We start from the raw sequence: 23,075 nt of genomic DNA on the forward strand, positions 1-23,075 counted from the left end.
CTGCTCTCCCCTCCTCCTCCTCCCTGTGGGCTTCCCAGGCCATGACCCCCTACCATCTCCATCTGGGGTAGATTGAGATAAGAGGCCAGAAAACAGGCACCCTGTAAAACCCAAATCAGAGCAGACCTCAGCCCTGGGCTAACCGGAATCTACACCCTACCCAGACACCAGCCATTCTGCCCAACCACGAAGAAACTAAAGTCTTTCAGAAAAAAAAAAAAAAAAAAAATCCTTTTGAAACATTGGGAACCAGAACCAAACAGATATGCTTTCCACGAAGCTGAATGCTCCCCCCTCCCCGCTCCCTCAGACACCACATTCTCTCTCCAGGGGCTCTCTGCTCTTGGCCTCCAAAGGAGTATGGGTGGAAAACAGAAGGGGTGTGATGGGAAGGAAACCTCACTCACTGCACATGGATATGTGCTCCTCCATAGGACGCCATATCAGGGCATCTGAGATCCTGTGGATAGGGGCACAAAGACCCAAGCTAGATCTAGGTCCACAGCAGACATGCCAACGGGGCCCCTCATGACAAGGGTGAAAAGAGACAGATAATGTCTTGTGTTTGGTATAAGGTATTGAATACTAACTTTAAAGAAACACCTTGGAAATTTTTTTCATTCTCATTCTCTCTCTCTCTCTCTCTCTCTCTCTCTTTCTCTTCCTCTCTCTCTTTCTCTCTCCCTCTATCACAAAAGATAGTATTTTAGACTTTTCTAACTAGTTACAGTCAAGTTAAGGAAGACACCAGTAAATTGTGTCAATTCTTAGGACGCTACCTTGAAACATCAACATATAATTGAGCCCATATTTTAATTCACCTGTCATTTTACAACTCAAATAGTCTCCCCTCCACTGAGCCCACTCATTCTCATGGTAAAAAATAGCTCCCACTCTGACCTGCCCCAGAAAGATGACCTTACTTCTCCATAACATCCAGTCATACTTCCCTTGTGGCCAGAGCGCCCCACCCCACCCCACCCTCCCTGGCCAGCTTGGGGAAAAGCATCCTGCCTTATACCAGACTCCTCCTGTGTCTGCTGAATGAGTAAACAGGTGGGTGAACAAACTCCTCAGGTTGGTTTCTCTTAAGAACCTGTTTTATCAGGCTGGCTTCCACCAATGGGCTGAAACGGAGCAACAAGTCTACCTCAGTCAGACACTAATCTGTGAGGATCATCCAGGTACATATGTTATTCAAAGGAGAGTCTACAGCTTTTAACAGAATCCGGAAAGAGAACCACAGGTCTGGGCTCTTTGTGGGGACAGTTCAGATGAGCTGATCCTGTGAGTGTGCTTTGAATTTCCATCTGAGGGAAATTGTTGTTGAAGTTGGCTGTGCTCCACTCTGTCACGCAATGATAAAATGTCAGTAACTTCCAAGAGTCCCTTGAGTATCAGGCTCTACTCTATTCTATATTTTGAATGAAGACCCCCAAGGTTCAAAGGTTTCTCCAGGTTACAAAGCTTACAAGGGAAGGGCTAGGATTTATACCCAGGGCCTCACTTTGGTGTGCCTATACTTCTTCTGCAGTGGCTCATGGGACATATGTGAATAGGACTTTAGTGATGTCCTTGACATAGCTGGAACTTTCACTTAGGAAATCCTAGAAGAGAAAGATCAAGAGATATAGGGAAAGTTAAAAGAGAGAAGATGGATGGATGGTAGATGGATGGATGGATGGATGGATGATAGATGGATGGATGGACAAATGGATGAATAAATGAATCAATGAGTAGGTGGATGGATTATGGATGGATGGATGGATGGATGGATGGATGATAGATGGATGGATGGATGGATGGATGATAGATGGATGGATGGACAAATGGATGAATAAATGAATCAATGAGTAGGTGGATGGATTATGGATGGATGGATGGATGGATGGATGGATGATAGATGGATGGATGGACAAATGGATGAATAAATGAATCAATGGGTAGGTGGATGGATTATGGATGGATGGATGGATGGATGGATGGATGGATGGATGGATTCATATATGGATGGATGGATTATGGATGCATGGGTAGATTATGGATGGATAGATGGATATATGAATGGATAGATGGGTACACAGTGGGTGAATGAGTTGATGGCTGAATTGTGAAAGCTGAAGAAAAACCTCTGCCTTCAGATTCTCCTGGATGTTTATTTTCTGTGACAGTGGATGTTACACACTGAATCTCATTGACAAATCCTGATCTGGAGAACAATAAATTCAGAAAAGTTATCCTCGCTTTCATTGATGGAACTGTGATTTTGTCCTTCAAATTAGTTTATGGGACCCCTCTCCTCCAGAGCCTCCAGAGCCTCCAGTATAGCATCCTATTTGGCCACAGATAGAGTCATTGCAGATAGAGCCAATTAATATGAACCCCTATTGCACTAAGATTGGTGTGCTATGAAAGAGATTTACACACACACAGGAACTTCTGCATCTGTGCAGATCCATTCTGTGCCTCAGCCAACTCTGTCAACAACTTGACCTTGTCCTTCCAGCCTCCAGAGCTATGTCATAAGCTGCTGCCTGTGCTGAAGCCACCAGGCTTGCTGTCCTCAGTTACAGATACCTCAGCTAATAGACATCCTCTTTTCTTCCAGAAACAGGAGATGAAAGGCACACGTGAACTGAACTCTAAATCTGCCCCATGTGTCCAAGTCCAACCTTTAATTTCTTTGGGTGTCCAAAACAGAGACAAAAAGTCAGGAGGTACACGAATGGTAGGGGACGCAGTTGAAGTGGAAATTTCTTTAGAGACTTAGTTGTGTCATATGACATTTTTTCTGGAAACTCTCTTATGAGAGAATGTTTTGCTGAAGCAAACACATGGTGTTTTTCTGGAAGCTTCCTGGAAAAGGACCTGTGATATTTTGCTAGAGTTGACGCTTGAGAGAACATGTGATATTTAGAAAGGGTATAAGTATAACCCAACAGACAGTGATTGTGACATTGATTCGCCTTGCCTTCTTTGCTTATCATTATTTCTTCGTGACTTTGTAGAGAGCAATGTACCAAAAACCTTCTCATGATATTCCAGCAGCTTCTTGGCACTTCCTTGGACTCAGGCCAATTTTTAGAGCCTTGATGTTTCTTCTACTGGATTGAACTGCCGTTGCTGATTCATGAATGGTGTTTGTGAGTGGTGTTTACAGCTGCTGATTCGTATGAACTAAACTGCTGATATCCTGACAATGAAGATTGAAATTGCTGCCCCCCCAAAAAACTATTTCTAAACAGGTCCACATCCCCCTCTGCCCTGGTAACTTTTCTTTCCCAGCACCTGGTGGGTGGTGGGCTAGAAGAGAGGTTAAAGTTTTTAAGAACCTTTATTAAAGTAGGTTTTGAAAACTCTAAGCCTACACCTAGTGTGTGCTGACTGATACTGGCCAACACCTGACTTGGTTTCTATAAACTTTCCTTGTATTTTATTCAAAGCTTCTTAATTCAAACTACCATTCTCTATGAGTTTACATTGCTTGTTTACTTCCAAGGCATATTTAACCAAATCTAAAGCCAGAGCTCTAAAAGTCTGGCTGGAACACACCTTCTCCAGTGCCTAACTATGACTAAGTCACCCTTGAACCTGATCCACGATCCGTGAACATTGGTCCTAGGAAAAATCTCAGTAGGGGAAGGACAGAGACCCAAAGACAGCTCTAGCCACCAAAACCTGCAGTCACCCCAAGAAACAAAATGGAAGGTTACAACACCATAAAGGTCTCTACTGCAATAACTTGAGGCAAGCATGCTGGAGAAGCCTCAACGATAGCCATACGGAAAATAACAGCTGGGATAAGGAGTTGAAGAAAGATGTTTAGGGAAGTCAAGAAGATGAAAGCAGATAAATCGAGAGTCAGCCTTTGCCAAGTTAAGGGGGAACTTGAAACTCAAGTCCCCAGATCACAGCTACATTTAGAGCTGGGCTTGTTGGTGGGTTTGAAACCTGTCCAAATTGCCTATTTTGGGGGCTCAAACTTCTGGATATATTTGAAGCCACAAACACAGTGTTTCTGACTGGAGGAACCAAAAGTAGAGGAAACAGCTGGGTTGGGTCCCTCTACAATTGTCAATACCCTCTGTTCCTGAGGGAGCAGGCCCTGTCCCCATCTTGAGGTCTTCAGTTCCCACTCTCATTCAGGAGCAATGAGAAATTACCCACCACTTCCTGTGGGCTGAATGTGTGAGAGTCTCATCCTTGCCTATAGACTTCACCTGGACACTAAGTCACATTCAGGTACACAGGAGCAAGCCCACACCTGCAGGATGGAGTCACAGAATGAATCAGCATGGATGCAGAAGTTCATGGTACCAAAGGTGACTGCTGACATACTTTACTGTGCTCACCTCTCCGCAAGATGACTGACTACAACGTCTTAACAGAGAATAGACAAATCGGGCAACTTTAGAATGCCCTCCTGAGGACCTGGATAATTCCAATTCTCAGTCCTGGTGAAGTTGAGTTGACCTTGTAAGACTGGTATATAGATGGCTGAGAGGGGCTGATACCAGAAATTATCAATGCTGGCTATGTGATGTGTCTTCCTCAAGGGTGTCCATCATCCTTAGAAATTACATCTCTGCAACATGATACAGGGGGAGAAATTGCTCCATAGGGTCCACCAAGGCTGGCCTTGGACCAACAGTACCTCTCTCTCCTACCTCAGCATCCTTTGGGATGCTGAGCATCCAGGGAAGTGAAACAGAGGATGGAAGATCAGACATAACAGAGCCAAACTAAGAGATCAATGACGATGTTGAGGCCCATAACCACCCCTACTGCAGCTGGCCCTTTTTAGTGTCTTAAAGGCTCCTTTCAGGGGAGCACACAATTCTGGGGTGCAAAAAAGTCATACCATCATTGTCAGCTCACCATGGGTACAAAGGCCTTGAGGGATCAATTTAAGGCAAGGGGGTCAAAGGATCATGTCCATGTTCTCTTTATATGGTAGGCTATCTGGCTTGGCCATTTCTTCCCAGTGGTAGGTCCACTCAGAATCAAATCCCTAAGATACAGAGTAAGTGGAGAACTGAAAATTTTCAACCATATCTCTGTCCTTTGTTTTGTTTGTTTGCTTTGTACATGTGTGAGTGTGTGAGTGTGTGTGTGTGTGTGTGTGTGTGTGTGTGTGAGAGAGAGAGAGAGAGAGAGAGAGAGAGAGAGAGAGAGAGAGAGGTCCTCGAATGCATGTGGAAGTTATAGAACAACCTTCTAGGTGTCTGTTCTTTCCTTCTCCCATGTGTGTTCCAGGGGTTGAAGTGAGATCAGCAAGCTTGGAGTCAAGTGTCTTTAACTGTGGAGCCATCTTGCCAGGCCCCCTGATTTCTGTATCTGTAGCATGAAGGAGCTGAGCAATATGCACTCTGCAGCCCTCTCTTTCTCATATCCCTGCTTCCGTTCTTCTTTCTCTTTCTAGCTTATAAGTGACAGGAATCTCCCACAGCTCCAGAGTCTGGGACACCTGAGATCAGGCACAGATGGGCTGGCGTCCGGCAGGTTTACTTCCCCCACTGATGGCAGCTCCTCATTACAGACTCTAGTGCCAGAGGGTCCAGGTGTCTGTCCAGGAACAATGACTCCTTTTCCCTGGGAGTAGATACCACATCAGGACCACAGCTTCACTGCCCCATGTCCTTTCTGAGAGGACTGAGAAATGTTTGTAAAATCTGGAAATGGTGTGTGAACAGGGCCCATCACCACTGTGGCACCACCAAGCAGGAGGTGGCAGGTTTCCTCACTGCTACCATTTTCAATGGCTCCTGGACCCCAGGCCACAGCTTCTTTCCTTGTTAGAAACCAGAGTGATCTCCTTGTCGATTTTTAAGCAATCTATTTGAAAACCTATTTCTTATCAATTCAAACTTTTGCCTCCCCCCTGTCTGTCCTGGAGCCTCAGCAGATACTCAGACAACAAGGACAGTGCCCCCACAAGGACAGGCTCATCCAGAATGCTCACATTCACAGAAGGCACTGTGGGTTCAGTGTTGTGTTCTGTCACCTTGTGTGTGTGTGTGTGTGTGTGTGTGTGTGTGTGTGTGTGTGTGTGTGTGTGTGTTTGCAACCAAAATTTCAACTACTAAAACTGTCATGGTTTCCTTCCCACTTACACCTTCTGTACCAACAGATAGGGTTTTGTTCCACATGCCTATTCACAAGAGCTCAAGCTAACAGAGGTATCCCATCTGGGACATGTCATTCTGACAGCCTTGTAGAGAAAGAAAAAGTACAACGGCTAACCCAGGCAATGGTTTTTAAAGTGCCGTTTCACCATTCTAAGAACTAAATGTTCTTTTATTCTTAGCTTTTATTATTTACTGTTGGCTGAAGTTGGGAGCAAGCACACACCACATCACACTTGTGAAAGTCAGAGGACAACTTTTGGAAATCAGTTCTCTCCTTCCACCATGTGGGTCCTGGACAGGAAACTCAGGTCATTGGGCTTGACATCGAGCCGTCTGGTCAACCCTAGGAGCTACGTTTTCTTAGTGGTTCCTTTCTAGTGACTAAACCTTTCTCCTATGGAATCAGCTGGTCACTGAGGCTTCCCCACAGCCAAGGATCCTGTCATCCACTCTACCCGCAACTCTAGAGAAACCTATTCCAGTTGTCTTGTTTCCATTCTCACCCAGGCCCTTTCTCAGACCACTTAAACTTCCCTTTTATTCATAAACCTTTCTTTCTACTTAGGTAGGGAGTCTCTGTGACTTACAGCCTAGGAACTCCTATGGTATATCCCTTCTCCTGAGTCTTCAGGCCAAAGCTTGCAACCTCTTGGTAGATCAGAGTCCATCTAAGCCCAGGGCAACACACACTTCAGTGCTTGTCTGAACAGCCAGAAATCCAGAGGGTCAGTTAAATACCTTGAGCAGGACTTAACCTGTATCACCATCACACTTGAGAAGCCACAGCTGGCACAGGTCTCACTGAGAGAGCTTGAATGAGGTTTTTATTATTATTAGTGGTGGTGGTAGGTTGTTTGTTTTGTTTGTTTCTGAAAAGGCTACATCACTGGGTTTCTGCTTCAGGACCTACATGATCTATATCACAGCTATACTCCAACAAAATTTTGCTGGACAAAATAACAGACTAGGCTTGCCTTAACAGGTCCATCTTGTCAAATCTTATCACATGGGACAATTTACATGCTTCTTGTTCTGTCTTTTTAAAAAAATTACTTATTTACTTTTATTTCATGTGTGTTGGTGTTTCACTTGCATGTGTGTCTGTGTGAAGGTGTCAGAACTCTTGGAGCTGAAGTTATGGCAGTGGTGAACTGCCATACGGGTGCTGGGAACTAAACCCCCACTCCTCTGGAAGAGCAGTCAATGCTCTTAACCACTGAGCTATCTCTCCAGTCCCCTCCTTTTTTCTTAACACATGGTTTTGTGCTTGTACTTGTCCCACCACTGTCACCTCTAGCATCACCTATTGAAGAGTCTTGCTGGATCCAGTCCAGTGACTTTCATCTGCATCATATTGGTCCAAACCATATCATGTAATCATCTCTACCAGATACAAAAAGAATGAAAATATAATTTTTAGAAAGATAGCAAATAAACCCATGATTTATTGGGGAGCAAGTATAGAGCCAGAAAAACAGATTGAACACAGAGCAGACAATGAGCAGTGTGTTCTGTGATAAAGAGGAGGAGGAAGAAGAGGAAGAGGAGGAAGAGGAGGGTGACCACTCTTGAAGACTGCAAGGGTGAGCCAGAATCTGAGCTGGCTAGCTTTAACTCACTTGCTTATCTAACTTTTAAAACAATCTACGGAGGCATCCATACCTCTGTTTTTCCATGCTCTGTGTTTACAAATTGCAGAGATAGAGTGAAACCACTTGTTCAAGGTTACTGATAGGCTGTGGGAGGCTGAGGCTCAAACCCGAGCCTAGCTTCATGGCCAGGATGTTTATGAAAAGACCGGGGTTATGGCAAACCCCTGGCAGCTCTTCTGCTCTGGAGACTTTAGTAGCTACTGCTACTTACCCAAATTGAAATAAGGTTCCCTGTGGCTTCCTCCTCCTACCCAAGCCTGGGCTCCAGTTACTGTCCTTTCCAATTACACTCTTTCCATTTTGCTGACCATAGTTTCCGAAACAGAAATCAGGGCACATTTGTCTGGCACTAGTCTGACACATGGTCTTCCAACCCAGCCTGCTGTTTGAAATTAAGATTTCCTTGGCAGTGGCCATACCAGGGTGTCCCCGACCTAGGGACACGGGTCCTATGCAACCCAGACACAAAACCAGGGCCACCATCCCTGATGCTCATGCACATTAAGACAGAAGTTGCAGGGACTCGGGGAATGCTCACTCTTCCCCATCAGTGGAAACCAAGCATGCTGTGCAAGACTCCCTGGGTTTCCTCTGCCTCTCTCTGCTCCACCCTGGCCTGTGACCACTCTGGCCCATCTTGAGCAAAAGCCTAAGGATTTAGGGACACATTTTAAAAATTCTTTTTGATGTGGTGACTCACAGAGTGAACAAGACATAGTCCCAGCCTACGGAACACACTGCTCATTATCTGTCTTTCCTGGTCTCTTTATGTTCCCCAATAAATCATGGGTTTATTTGATATCCTTACATTTCTTCTCTCTCTCTCTCTCTCTCTCTCTCTCTCTCTCTCTCTCTCTCTCTCTCCCTGTGTGTGTGTGGGGGGGCGTGTGTGTGTGTCAGAAGAAAGCATATGATATGGTTTGGGCCATTAAGATGCAGATGAAAGTCGTTAGTCATAGAAGACCTTTTTCTGCAAGCAAACACTTTTATTTTTGTCTCCTTTTGTTTTTTATCATCTCTTACCCCAGGTACACACTTCTCTTTTGTAATTGGTAAGTGATATATGCCAGTCCTAGGTTCCCAGCCCTCTGGAGGCCTAGTGCAAGGCCCAGTCTGAAGCCTTCCAGTCACTGATGTCTCTTTGGTCTTTCCAGAGAGGCCTGAGATGGTGTCATTTTAATCAAGTGACACTAGCCCACAGCAAGGACTTTGGAAGGAGCATTAAAACCACACCATGCTCCCTTGCTTCTCTCTGCCTCCACTCACCCCATCAGCAGCATCTCAGCATTGCATCCTGCCTCCAGCAGAAGGACAGAGACAGATTTCTTGTTCATCCCTGAAGTTGGCATCTGTAGGAAATTCAGAAAACAAGTCATCCATGTAGAGGCAGTGAGAGTGAGGTCACCCGACAGAGCCAACTTTAAGAGGTTCTGTCCTCCTTGTCACCAAAGAGTCTTTAAGTCAAGAAGAGATAAGAGACTCCTACCTCAGCCCATAAGCAAGAACCTTACACATGCCCATAGCCCTTCTTCCCCACAGAGACGTTTATGTCAACCACCAATAGGCTGGTCACACATATCTTCTTACTGCCTCTCCAGTCATGGCTGAGGACCTATCGGGCCAGACTACTTTCACTAAAGGTCTCTGAAGGGCTCATGTTAGTAGCTGATGGTTAAAACAGCTCAGATCAACTCATGTGTACTAGAGGGCTTCCTTGAAAACCTAGAACCAGAGGACTTAATGAGGAACAGGGCAGGATCATGATCTTAAATGACTAATCAAAATAAGACACTGACCTCTCAACCTTTACAAACCCAACACCCATGGGTGCTTTGGGTGCAGTTCCAAGGGTCACCCTTCAAACGGTGTACCTTAGGGGTGACTCCAAAGGGTACCACCTCAGCAGCATGTATACATTTGATGGCTCACATTGGTACCATGTGGACGGCCTGCTGAGAGCACTCACTTTAGCCCACCAGAACTGGAGTAGCAGAGGGAAAAGGATGTTGCCTCACTCCTTGGAAATCCTTGACAGCAGCCCAGGTTATCTTAACTCATTGCCCAAAACAGGAGAGGTTGATCTGTCGCTACCAGCCTATGAGCTTTCCAGGAGAGTCCTGTGCTGAAGGTCAAGGACATTATTTGTTTCTCAAGCCAGTTTTGATGCTCCTGAGATTGAAAGAGAAACAAAGGCAGCCATAGTGCTACATACCGGAAATCTCAATACTCAGAGGGCTGAGGCAGGAGAAGCCTCAAGTTCAAGACCAAGCTGTGTAGTAAGACCCTCTCAGAACAAACTAAAACAAACAACCAAAAAGAGGAACTCTCACACACTAGACCAGGCCACCAGGTGCAAGCCATAACTGTCCCCAGTTAAGCAGGCATGTGCTTCCCCAATCTATGTTTCTCCTGGTCTCCCCCTCTGAACCTAACCCAGAGTGCTGTCCATAAGACACATTGAAAAAAAAAAAAAAAACCACAGAATATTTTAGTACTTTCTGGAAATATTTCCCCTTTATCAACTGGGTCAACTTCAGAAACCACCATTGTTTGAGAGTAGCCTACTGTTTTTTTTTAAGAGTCAAAGAGAGCCGCAGCTTCCTTGGTCTCCCTTAGACCCATGCCACTGATTTTCTTTATCAATCAGGAGCATGAGAAAATGGTGAGCAACTAGTCTTCCATCTTGGAGTATATTTAACACATTGCCGGGCCTTGTTTCCGGTGCTGGGATTGGGGGAAATGGTGGCAGGAAGTCCATGCCTTATAGAACGCGGTGCATATACACAAGGAAAGAACTGTCAAGAGGCTATGTGGGAGGTTGTTCCCCTAAACACTAGACACACTCTTTAAATCCACACTCAGCTGGCCAAGAACCATCTTGGCCAAGTCAGTGGAAGAGGGTCTTACTAATTCACAATTTCTCCAAGAATCTGCTGTTTCATCCCCTGAGCCATCTTCATGAATTAAAGATGTAGACATTTCCCTCCACTGCCTCCACGTAAAAGGTGCCTAGTGCTGCATGCCCCATACCAGATCCTACCTCTCCTAACCCAATCCCCCCCACCCCCCGCCGCCCTGCTGTCCCGACACCACAGTAAAAGCCTGATTGGCTTCCATGCCTTCCTGGAGCTCACTCTCTAACAGGAAACAGAAAATGATAATGAGGCAAAAATATATTGTATGCTAAGTGAACACACATCAAACATAAATAGGTCGAGAAAGCCAGAAGTTATAAGTGGCAGCTGGTGACGATGTTAAATATGGCGGTCTGGGAAGGATGGCGGTCAGGGTGGCTCTCATTGAGATGTGATTTGAACGTGGGAACAATTTATTATGAACTTTTTCCCGTGATCTTGTCAAAGCAGGTTTCTCCAGATTTCAGAAGAGCCATGGGGAGATACCAGAGGACCAGGCAGCTCCCCGCAGTCTCAACAAGCACAGACCAGGGCAGGGGCACCACCTGTCCGTCAGGTCCTGCCTCATTGAAACAAGAAGAGACTATGGAAGCTTCCTCTATGCCTTACACATCAATAATGAGCTGTGTAAAGCAGGTTATCCCTGTCTGGCCAGCTGTCTGTTTCGACAGGAGCCTTCATCTTAACACATTTCCTCCATGGAGATTTCTATTCCAGGCCAAAGGATAGCTGGTCAAGTTGGAGCTCTTAAAATTACATCCTACGTAAGTGGACTCTTCTCTGCTGACCCACAAAACACGGAGGACAGAGGCCAAACCCATCACTAGCTGAAAAGTGGTATCCTGGGGGCAGTGAGTCGTGTTCTCTGGTTTTGTTTCTGACTTGAACACAGCCCAAGGACTAGAGGACAGACCTACTGTCAGCCCCCGTGGCTGGAGTCTGTGGGACAGTTCCCACCACCAAGCCCATCGGAAATGACAGACATAGCCCAATGCAAAGGAACCGTCAGTGACCCAGAGGGTGTCTTTTGGGGGTCAGAGCACATGCCTGCTTAGAGGCACTGTGTTCCTCGGAAAACCTAAAGAGAAAGGGGACAAAGAAAACTCAACGTGAAGGGCTGGCTATCTGCTGGAAGGACAGACTCTCCTGTCCCCTGCATCTGCCTTCCTCACAGCTGGTTTTGTTTTACCAGATGTGCTGGAATTCAAATGCTGATTAGACCCTGAGCCTGGGTTTGAGGCTTCAAACAGGACTTGCCCTCTCTAATTAGGGGACTGCTGCTCCGCATGTGGGCACCACTTGCCTGACTGCAAATGTGTCCAAGGACTCCACCTCCCTGCCTGAAGTGGACGCTGCCAAGACCAGGCAGTGCCTCCTCCTCCACCATCCCAAAGTGCTAGCTACCAGGATCCAGAGTACCACCCTGCACCCTGGCACTAGAACGCCTTAGCTCATCTGGGAGTGCCCCAGTGCTCTTCCCCTAAATGCAAGGAACACACACACACACAAAACCAGGAAGAAAGGTTGCATATGTATGTCCTACATATATGTGTTTGTATGTATATATGTATACAATATACATATATACATATATATACAATATATATATATGTATATACATATATATACAATATACAATATACAATGTATATTGTATATACAATATGTATATACAATATACATATATACATATGTATATATTGTATACATATATACATGATATATGTATATACATATATACATGATATATGTATACGTATATCATGGTATGTTCACCATCACACTTAATTTCCATAGAGAAAGAGGTCGTTTTTATCCCTTGGCACAGGGCTAAGATTCAAAGGTCAGAGTTGAGGCCAAAATGCTCCACAGTAACGAGAGGTTCTCTTGGCCTTGAGCAAGAGAAGGAATGCATGCAGGAAGAAACGGTGAGAGAAACCAGAAGGCCCCAGAGAACCACAGAAACCTTCACAGTGTCTTAGAGTCTGCAGACTAGCTGGGCTTTCCTGCCTAGCCAAGGTCCTGTGTACTGCCTCCTGGTAGCCATCTTGGGCTACACTAAGTAAGAAGCTACCATGATCTGCCTAGGGCCACCAAGTCAGAGGCATGCGCACTAGTCACCAACAATCACCGTGGAGCTGGCCTCAGGCTGTTTACTTTGAGTTTGGTAGCTAAGACCCCTCATGAAGACAGAGGTATTTCAAGACACACCCTGCTTCTACAAGATGTTTCCACTCCTGATTCTCCGAATCTCCCATCTTGGCCTGGGTTCTAATCCCCTTTTCAGTACATTTCATCCCTGACCTTGAGTTTTCTAACATCTTTTTTCCATATTATAATAGTAATCGTGTTCTGATTTAAAAAAAAAAAAAAAAAAAAAAGTCAGGACATTGGCAACCTCTCAGAGATGCAAGGGGAGCTTGGAACGCCCAGTGTCTTAGAAGACAGTGTTAACAAAGAACATGTGTGTGCTTTGGCATTTCTAGATGCATGCTATTTATCTCAGTAAAATGTAATTTTGAAGCGAAGGACCTTGCTCTCCACTGAATGGGCTAGAGGCTGCAGGGAGTGGAGATACTGCAGGAAGAAAAATCTGCCTTCCTTCTGCTGCGGCCACCCACCCCCACCATTGTGCCCTCCTGTGCCTGGTGCACCTGCTCCCAGAGCTCCCAGGCTCCTATCTGGAGGTCCCTCTTTCTTCTTCTTCTTCTCCCTGGCCACTCCTCGTAGTTTCTCTTCCCCTGCCTGCCCTCAGATCTCCCCACAACCCACAGCCCTCCATACGGGTCTCTTCTATTCTTTGTCCAAAGTTGCTGACTTTCAGTTCTCAGTGTTCAGACGGCAAGCTCTCTCCTAGCCTCCAAAACCCCTTTCCTGGTGACAGTCCATACTAAGGCCACATGAGGTTTATATGTCTGATCCTTGTACTCAGAAGGAGATGGGGGTAGGGACCAGGAAAATCTCCTTAAGCAGGACTAGAACTGATGGAGAGGCAGAGGGACAGTCAAGGTTACTGAATCTTGTGATGGGGGAGGGATCAGCTTAATGTTTGAAATGAATGAAATTCAAGTAAAATGCCAGTGTGTGTGTGTGTGTGTGTGTGTGTGTGTGTGTGTGTGTGTGTGGTGTGTAGTGCTATCTGGTTGTAAATTTCACATTAAAAAATCCAGACAACTCCAGAAAAAGGAAGAAATGGGGGTCCCATCGTACTGTCCCAGCAGACACCCACAGCTGCTTGTTGTTCTGAGGCAGAAGACTTGGATATAAATAGATTAGCAGATGGCCGACAGGGAGGAGGACCAGAAGTGGTCCGCAGGGTGTAGATAAGTGGCATTTCAAGTCATTGATTTAAAAACTAGGGTTATCCTACATTTAGGGATGCTGAAATAGGAGGATGAGGAGTTCAAGGCTATCTTCAGCTACTTAGTAAGTTAAAGGCTACCCTGTGGTACATGAGACCCTGTCTCAAAACAGAAAAATAATTTTTTTTACTTTAAATATCTTTAGGGCATGTTAATTGTACAAAGTGAGTGGTTCCGTTGTAACATTTCCACTCAGACACTATAGTCTGGTTTTATCCACTGACCCCTCACCATTGGCCTCTCCCTCCTCTCTCCACTGCCCTAGTCAGTTCTTCTTTGATATTGAGAGTTTGAAATCTAATATAAATTTTGTACCTATTATAGCCAATGTCAGTTTGCAATGATGGAGAAAACATGGGATTTGAGGAATAAATTAATATCATCAAAATTTTTAACTATATGAAAAAAAGAAAAAAAACTAGGACTATATCCAGAGATGTACTGGAATGTCTTGTCAGAAAGCTGGCTGAAAACAACATGGATTGAATTAGAAAACCCAACAACAATCAAAGAGGGAGACACATAAAATGGTTAAAGTGCTAAAAAAAAAAAAAAAAAAAAAAAAAAAAAAAGAAGAAGAAGAGAGGGAGGGAAGGAGGAAGAGGGGGAAGAGGGAGGGAGGATGAGAGAGGCATGGAGAAGGAGGGGAAGAGGGAGGGAGAGAGGGAGGGGCAACTATTTTCAACCTTATGGTCTGAGGATGGCCCAGATAATCAGGTCTGCCACACATACACAAAGTTGGACTTCCAGAACCTATGTGAAACTTCAGGAAAAGCAGCTGACACTTGAGTTCCCAGCACTGGGGAGACAGAGACAGGAGGATCCCTGGGACTTGCTGAATCCATGAACTTCAGGGTTAGTGAGAGACTCTGCCTCAAAAGAAAGTGGAGAAGCAACCGAGGAAGACACACTAAAGCCAACATTGATCTCTGGCTTCCATGCGTGTACACACACATACATATACACGCACATTTACACAGAGGGAGGAGGTAGAGAGGGAGGAAAGGGGAGAGAGAGAAATCTAAGTCCAGGGGGCTATCCAGATTATCAAAACAGAGGTGATTTTAATATGTGAAAAATCAAAAATTTTTGCATGACAGACCCCCCCCCCCAAAAAAAAAACAGCATTATCAAAAAGCGTTTTTTTGGAAAGTTTTGTTTTGTTTTAATTTTCCATTTTTTTTTATTTATGTGCATATGCATGCAGCACCTGTAGAGGCCAGAAGAGGGCATCAGACTCCCCAGACTTAGGTAGTTGTGTGGAAGTGGGTGCTGGGAAGCTAACTTGGTTTCTCTGGAAGAGCAGCAAGTTTTGTTAACCACCTGGTCATCTCTCCAGACCAAAGGAAAGTATTTTCATAAATTAAATAAATATATCAAAATATGAAGAATTTCTGTTGTAGCTTAACTCTTGATAAAAAGCAGGTCTCTCTGGTAGATAAAGGGTTCTTACAGATCAGTAGGGAGAGGTGAACAATACAATACAGAAATAGGCAAGCCATGGGAATAAGTTATTTATATCAAAAAAGAACACAGACATCTCTACAAAGCATCTGAAAATACAGCCTCAGGTATGACATGAACTGTGTCTTCCAGAGGACCTGAGTTCAGTCCCAATATCCACACCAGGTGGCTCATGACTGCCTTTGACCCCAATTCCAGGGCATCTGAAGTCCTCTTCTGGCCTCTGCAAACACCAGCACACAGGAGACACACCACTCTCCTCGCACACACTCATGGAAAAATTTAAGTAAATAACAAAAAGCTTCTATCGTACTGACAAATCTGAAAGTTTGAACACAAATAGATTTTTATTGGGACTGCTAGAAAAAGATGCATTTATTCCCTGCTGGGAGAGAGAAATAGGGGCCTGTAAAACCCTAGGATGTGGTTATGGGGGCAGCCTAACAAATGACTAACATTCCTGATCAAAGTGCCTGGCATGGCTCAGCTGAAAGGGAGTCTGAAGGACAGGTCTGCCTTTCTACAGCCCACAAAGCTAAAGGAAGAACTGACCATAGTCAATACCATGAGACACTCCTTCTTGGCCCGATAAAAGCTTAAAAGGTAAAGTTATGGTAAAAAAAATTTGCTTAGCAACATCCTCTCTCAAACATCACCCTGAGTGAGGGCCTTACACAGTGCCACAGCTGGAGCATAGAGGAAAAGCGTGCCATGCGGCTAACCATTTCTTCCTTACTTGACACGAGAAGGTGACATGCAATCTACACTTCCAAGGTGGGAGTCTTCTGGACAGAATTCGATCACAATGAAAGCTTCAGCAAATTAAGGCTCAGTTCTCCGTGACGCTCACCCGACCCTCCAAGGCATAGCTTCTTTACTAGGGACTCTCTTGTCCTTTCCTCTGGTTTCTACTCCATTCTTTGGGAAGGCGCTCTGGGGAAGACGTCCCTAACCTTGAGGTACTTTAACGAAAAACCATGGTGACTCTTCCGTTCTCCAATAACACTGTGGCCCAGCAGTGTCATTTTTCAGGAATTTATTCTTCAAGCACACTTGAGCATATAGGCAAAGCCATCATCCGTGGATGCTTGCTACATTGTGACCAATACTAATGAAAGCTTAGGGAGAGCCTAGACATCTATTGATGGGAAACTGATTGAGAAAAATCATGAAACATCTTTTCAATAAAATAGTTTTTAAGTAGCCTGGAGGCTGTAGGGATGATGGTTCCGTGGTTAAAGGCATTTTGTTTGTTTTTACAGAGAGCTGAAATTTGGCTCCCCTCTCTCCCTCTCCATCTCTCTCCCTCTCTCCTTCTCTCACTCTCTTCCTCTATCTCTCTCTCTCTCTCTCTCAAAAATAAAATTTTAATGTATCTTGCAATACACAGTGGCAGACTTTCATAAGAAAAGCAAGAATAAAGAATAAGATCAATGCATATCTCAACTGTCTTTCGAATTCACAAGTAGACTCTGGCTAGAAATCGTGAGCAGGATGGGTGCCTGTGAGGTGGAGCTGAACTGGCAGGGGATGAGTGAGAGAGAGAAAGACCTTTTCACTCTGTGTACCTCTTCATATCTTAACATAATTGTAAATGGAGACAGAGAGACAGAGAGAGAGACAGAGAGAGACAGAGAGAGACAGAGAGAGAGACAGAGAGAAAGAGAAAGAGAGACACAGAAAGAGAGAGAAAGAGACAGAGACAATGAGACAGAGAGAGAAAGAGAGAGATAGAGAGAGAGAAGAGAGAGAGGGAGACAGAGAGAGAACTAGAGAAAGAGAGACACAGAAAGAGAGAGACAGAGACAATGAGACAGACAGAGAGAGAGAGAGAGAGAGAGAGAGAGAGAGAGAGAGAGAGAGAGAGGCTACAGTTTAAGAAACAGAGGTGACCATAAAGCTTGACCATAAAGGAAGTGGCTGGTGAGGAGGCCTGTCCAAAAAGACCTCAGAGCCCGGTTGTGCAATGACAGCCTGCTCTGGTGCGTGGTGGTAGGAGGAGGTGTGCTGGCTTGGAAGCTCCAGTCTCCAGTGTCCCACTCTGCACAAAATCCTAATGCTTTAGCCACTTGCCTCCAATCCGGAGCACACATGAGGTCTCAGAGTGACAATGAGTGCTTCTGCCTCCCTGACATTGGGAGCCCCAGCCTGTGTGCTCTAGTATCTTAAGGAAAGCCTTAGACCATATGCAATTAGGGCATTTTATACAAGTGGAATGGCTGCAATGTCAGCTGAGGAACCAATGACCTTCCTGCCCAGTCCTTCTGGGAGCAGGTGTCAGCAGTCAGTGAGCTCCGACAAGTATGCTCAGCTGATCTGATGCAAACAGAGGCTGTTTCATTTGGAAGATGGTGCTACGACATGGCCCAAAAGAGCTGGTGACCCCACCTTTGCCGCACAGGAGCCTGGGACATGGAGAGCAGCACCTTGGACTTCCACCTAACTCTCTTGGGTTCCATCAACCCTTTCATTACTGAGCTCCATGCCTTGATATCCAGAAACTTTCAGCTCATCTGGACAGTTCCAAGGCTCGATGGAGTCATGCGTGGCACAGTGAAAAGCAGATCATGGAGAAAATACTTGGAAACCCCACACTAGTCTTCTGGCTAGGTATGTTGCCCTGGATTCATCTCCTGCTGCCTCCTGCCTCTCGGTTGTCCCATGTGCAATAAGCCACAGCTAGGAAATCCTAAGATGGTGTGTGACTTAAGAATCAAATCAGCCATAAGAGCAGTGCAAGGACCAGAGTAGAGAGCATCTAGGAGTGCTATTGGACCTTTGACCTCTGACCTCTGACCTCTGACTTCTTTGCCCAGCATGGCTATGATCACGTGGCATTTCTGCAGGACCATGTGACCCAGGAAGGACTGTCATATACCTAATCATATTTTCTTTTCTCCTCAAGGTGCCGAGTGACTTCCAGTAAGTGTGAATGTCTACAGTCTAGTGAGAAGACCTTTCATTAGGATGTCTCTATCTCTGTCAAGATCAATGATCCATTAAGAGGCCACAGTAGCACTGAGGGTGAGTATAAGCAGCTCAGAGAGGCTGAGTATATGGTTCAGTCTGGAAAGGGCTTGCCACGAAAGCATGAGGAGCTGAGCTTGGATTCCCCAGTGTCCATGTAAACCGCTTGCCTCTGTGATCCCCTCGCTGAGGAGGCAGACACAGTAGAGTCCTGGGGCCTGCAGGCCAGCTAGTCCCGCCTACTCAGTGAAGAGGGCAAGGAAGAACAGAAGAGACTCTAAGGATGCAGAGGTAAGGTGGAGATTGAAGCAACCGCTGTTTCCTGCTCCACCCCATCTCCACTCAGTGCTCACATCCCGTCCTGCCTAGAATAGCCTGGGAGAGGGGAAGGGCAGGGTGGGGAAACAGGCTAGCTCTCTGTCACAGCTGCAGCTCCTCACTGCCCCAAGCAGGCCAGCTGCTAGGGGCCGCTTCCTCCCTGCCCACCACTCTGGCAGGGCAGTGGTTTCTGTTGCCACATGTGAAAGGGAACCCTCCCTCCACAACCCAGGTGATCCTCTCTGACCTCCTACAACCCAGACCACCCAGTCCCTGTAACCCTCTGGAGACCCCTTTCCGCTTTCAAAGCGGAGTGGAGCGTCATCTCTAAGATCCAGAGGCTCTGGGGAGGGTAGGTGGCCATTCTCAGGGGTCCTCCTTTTACAAACACCCCCCAAATGCATGCCCTGTGTTTCTCTCTCTCTCTCTCTCTCTCTCTCTCTCTCTCTCTCTCTCTCTCTCTCTCTCTCTCTCGTGCGCCAGCATGGCACATGAAGACAGGGCTCATACAGCCTCGAGGCAAAAACCACAAGCCAAAGTCAGAGTCTCCACTAAATCGTCAGAGGGGGCAGCCTGGGACCCAGTGGGGGCTGAGGGCGGGTGTCTGGTCTCCAGAACTGTGAGAAACAAATGTCTGTTTCTTTAAGCTACCCATTGTGTGGTCACTTACTGCATTCAGTAGTTCCTGGCATACATAAGCGTTCCATAAATAGTAGCAACAATGACTACCAGACTTACTACCGGACCTGACTATTATCTCAACCCAAATTTCATTAAAAGTAACAATTACTGGAGTAAAACCATCAGCCTGTTTTGCTAAACCGTAGGGACGTCTCCCAGGTCTCACACTTGGCTGTGCACAGATGTCTCCTAGAGCTTTTCAAAATAAAGCCCGAGACTGACTCCTTCACCACCCCACCACGGCTGTGAGGGTGGGGTGGATTGTCTTGTCTCTACTCCTTACCCTCAGAAGCTGGGCTCCTCAGGTGAGCCCTACCCCCACTATGAAGCTCTGCATAACCAGGAATTTAGTATAGAGTGCAGACTGACCTTCAACTCCAGATCCTCCTGTCTCAGCCTCCCAGAAGTCTTCACTTTGCCCCACCCAGCTGGACTGAACAATTTCTGGTGATGTCTTCCTGAGCCGCACATCCATGGATCTTGCCAAATGAAACTAGCTGTCTTCCCTGAATTTGCTGAGGGTCTCTTGTCTCCTCACCTGGTGCCCACAGTATTTCTGGAGCTGGGTGTTACCCTTATACTATAATATGCCCCATTTTTATCCCTTTCAAGAGCCAGGGACTCTGTCCCCATTGACCCTCCCGGGCAGGGAGATAAAGGACTCTTAATCTCTGAGCCTCCACAGTAGTAGGCAGCGACTCAGTTCTTCTCTGAGGTGATGCAAGTTAGTCAGTCCTCAGTGGCTTTGTTTGCAAATAAGAGTTAACTGTTTCTTCTGCCACAAAATCTCCAGGAGTGAGAGCCAGTAAGCATCCAGAGTCCCCTCTGTAAAGTGGGGAAAGAAAACATCCCCCAACACAGTTTAAACTGCTGAATCCTCAGTATTGCAAAACACAGGAACACCTTTTCTCAACATCACCTTCTGTGCACAATTTCACAGCACGTAACAGTCCCCTCGAGAAAGTAGGCAGGGCTCACCGTCCCTATTTAAAAGAAAACCAAATTCTAGAAAATTTCACATTTAACTAGTATTTTTAAGTCCGTTCTGCATGGCAAGTGTTAACCCCAGCTCGATCACATCTCACCACCTGATTACATCTTTGAGCATCTACAGCCTGACCGTAGATGAGGGCAGTCAGCTCCAGGAAGGGAGGTCTCTTATCTGAGGTTGTTCAGCTGGTCAGCATCAATAACAGGACTTAAAACCATCACCCTGACTCCCTATGCAAGAAGCTCGTCAAGACCCACATCTTACAGAAGAGCCAGGCAGCATGCCGTGTATTACAGAGTAGTCAAGAGCTGCGTGAGAGTGATTTGGATGAGAGAGGACTGGTTCTATTTGCAGCCATCTCTGCGAGGATGCTGCTACCTGTGACTTAACTTGGCCATCTGCAGGATGAGAGAGCTTGCGGGGCAACTACAAAACACAGGCTCCCATAGAGATGGGCAAACAGTGAACTAACAAGATTGGCATGAGGGGCCTGGACCAAACTCCAAGGATGTGAAATTGGCGTGCAGACTGGAGAGGGCTTGTTGACTGGAAACCGTAGTTTCTGTTACTCATTGATTCACCTAGTTAATAGGAAGAGCAAGTGTGATTTCTGCTTCTTAAAGCATTTGAGTCCACAACCTAAATCCATTTGATTGGACAGTATTTGTCGTTTTCCTTGTTGCCATAACAAAATGCATGGCAATAGCAACTTATGGAAGGGAAGGCTTATCTTGCCTCACAGTCTGAGGGGGGAAGGCTTTTCATGCCTCACAGTCTGAGGGGGGAAGGCTTTTCATGACTCACAGTCTGAGGGGGAAGGATTTTCATGCCTCACAGTCTGAGGGGGGAAGGCTTTTCATGACTCACAGTCTGAGGGACTTCAGTCCATCCTGTCTGGAAAGACATAGGGACACGTGAGGCAGCTGGACACAGTGTATCCAAACTTGGGAAGCAGAAGGAGACATCTGCCCACATTTTTTTTCTGTTTCATTCTGCTCAAAGCTCCACCCCTGATGCCCCAAGTTCAAGATAGGTCTTCCCTCCTCAGCTAATCCTCCCTAGAAACACCCTCACAGACGTGACCAGAGATGTAGTTCTCAGGAGATGCTAAAATCCAGTCAAGCTGACCATCAAAAATGTCGAACAAAGGTCTCATGACTCTGGATTTGGAACCAAACCCTATGAAGTTTCACAAGCAAATGTTTGCCTCGGTTCTCTTGCTGGTGAAGAGGGGCTTGTGGTTAGCTTTTCTGGTGGTTGTTGTTGTTGTTGTTGTTTTGTTTTCTTTTCTTTTTTTTTTTTTATAGCTGCTGGGGGCCCTGCATATTCATGGGAGAATAGGAAAAGATGGTGGCTTCCACTGTCATCCCGTCTCAGCTGCTTAGAACCAAGTGACTTTGAGCAAATTCTCTCTCTTTTCATCTACAAAACAGAAGATTGGGCTTTTATTCCCATCATGGGCAGTTTAAAATGAAGTGATATCACCATGTCTATAAACTAAATGACTTCTTTAATCCTATCGAGGACAAGTGAAAACCATTTCTTGGTGGCAATCACCCAATCTCCGTGGCCTTTAGCAGTTCCAGTGATGATGAAAGTGTGTGCAGAGATTCCAAAATCCCAGGGTCCACAGACTCTACTGAGGGAGCATCTGGTGCTGGAAGAGGTCATAGGAGTAGAGCCAATAGCCTTGCTTTGAATGCAAACCTCTTGCAGCAGACAAAATTGTCCCCCTAAATGCAGTGACCTCACCAGGACCTTTCGGGAAGAACCTCCAGGGGTGTGATTGCTGAGAAACCCAACCTCCTTTATGTTCTGAAGCCTGTCAGTTTTTAAGTTCTAACCCCTCCTTGCTTCCTGTTAGTTCAGAAATCCTAGCTGTAATCTTGCTTGCTGGGTTAAGATCGATGTAGTTTTAAAGGGAATATGGACTGTCAGGTACTTCCAGGGTCTTAAGTTAACCACTCAATTTGCAGGTTGAAAAAAAAAATGTGTAGGTATTTTTTCTTCTATACATGATTTGATTAGAGTGAAGTTGACAGTTTTATTAAATCAACTGTTTGTGTGTGTTGGGGAGGTGCGCACACCCATGTGTGTGCGTACACACGCGTATGTTCCGTGTTTGCTTGTATATATACTTACATGTATGTGGAGGCCCAAAGTTGGCATCAGATGCCTTCCTTAGTCTCCTTTTATAATGAGCTCCACCTTTTATGCTAAGGCAGGCTCCTCACTGAACCAATAGCTCCCCAATTTCTCTAGTCTAGCAAACCAGCTGGCTCTGGGGATTCCCTGTCTGCACCTCTGTGCGCTGGGATTACACACTCTCAGCTCTTACGTGGGTTCTTGGAGTTCCAACTCCAGTGCTCATGCAAAGTGACAAGCGCTTTACCCACTGAGCCATTTCTAAAGCTATTTTCTGCTTCCCATGTGTGATGACCATCCAGTGCTGTATTACAGCAAGCAAGCACCGCCCCTGTTGCTGATGAAGCACATTCACGTTTATAACTTTAACTGCTTACACTAAAGGTCATACAGTCAGACAAGACAGATCTCAAACTCTAAAACACTCTGTCACTGCAAAGGTCACTCACAAA

General features: G+C 45.8%; 1 long non-coding RNA gene across 1 annotated transcript in view; it reads left to right on the plus strand.

Annotated features, from left to right (window-relative positions):
- Nucleotides 1-22,600, plus strand: part of LOC143434864 (uncharacterized) — a 42,341-nt gene extending 19,741 nt beyond the window's left edge. Inside the window, exon 4 of the long non-coding RNA XR_013104693.1 lies at nucleotides 18,427-22,600. This is a non-coding gene — a long non-coding RNA (uncharacterized LOC143434864). The remainder of the gene's footprint in view (nucleotides 1-18,426) is intronic.
- Nucleotides 22,601-23,075: the final 475 nt, after the last annotated feature.

This window comes from Arvicanthis niloticus, chromosome 17 (assembly GCF_011762505.2).
Source record: "Arvicanthis niloticus isolate mArvNil1 chromosome 17, mArvNil1.pat.X, whole genome shotgun sequence".
NCBI lineage: Eukaryota > Metazoa > Chordata > Mammalia > Rodentia > Muridae > Arvicanthis > Arvicanthis niloticus.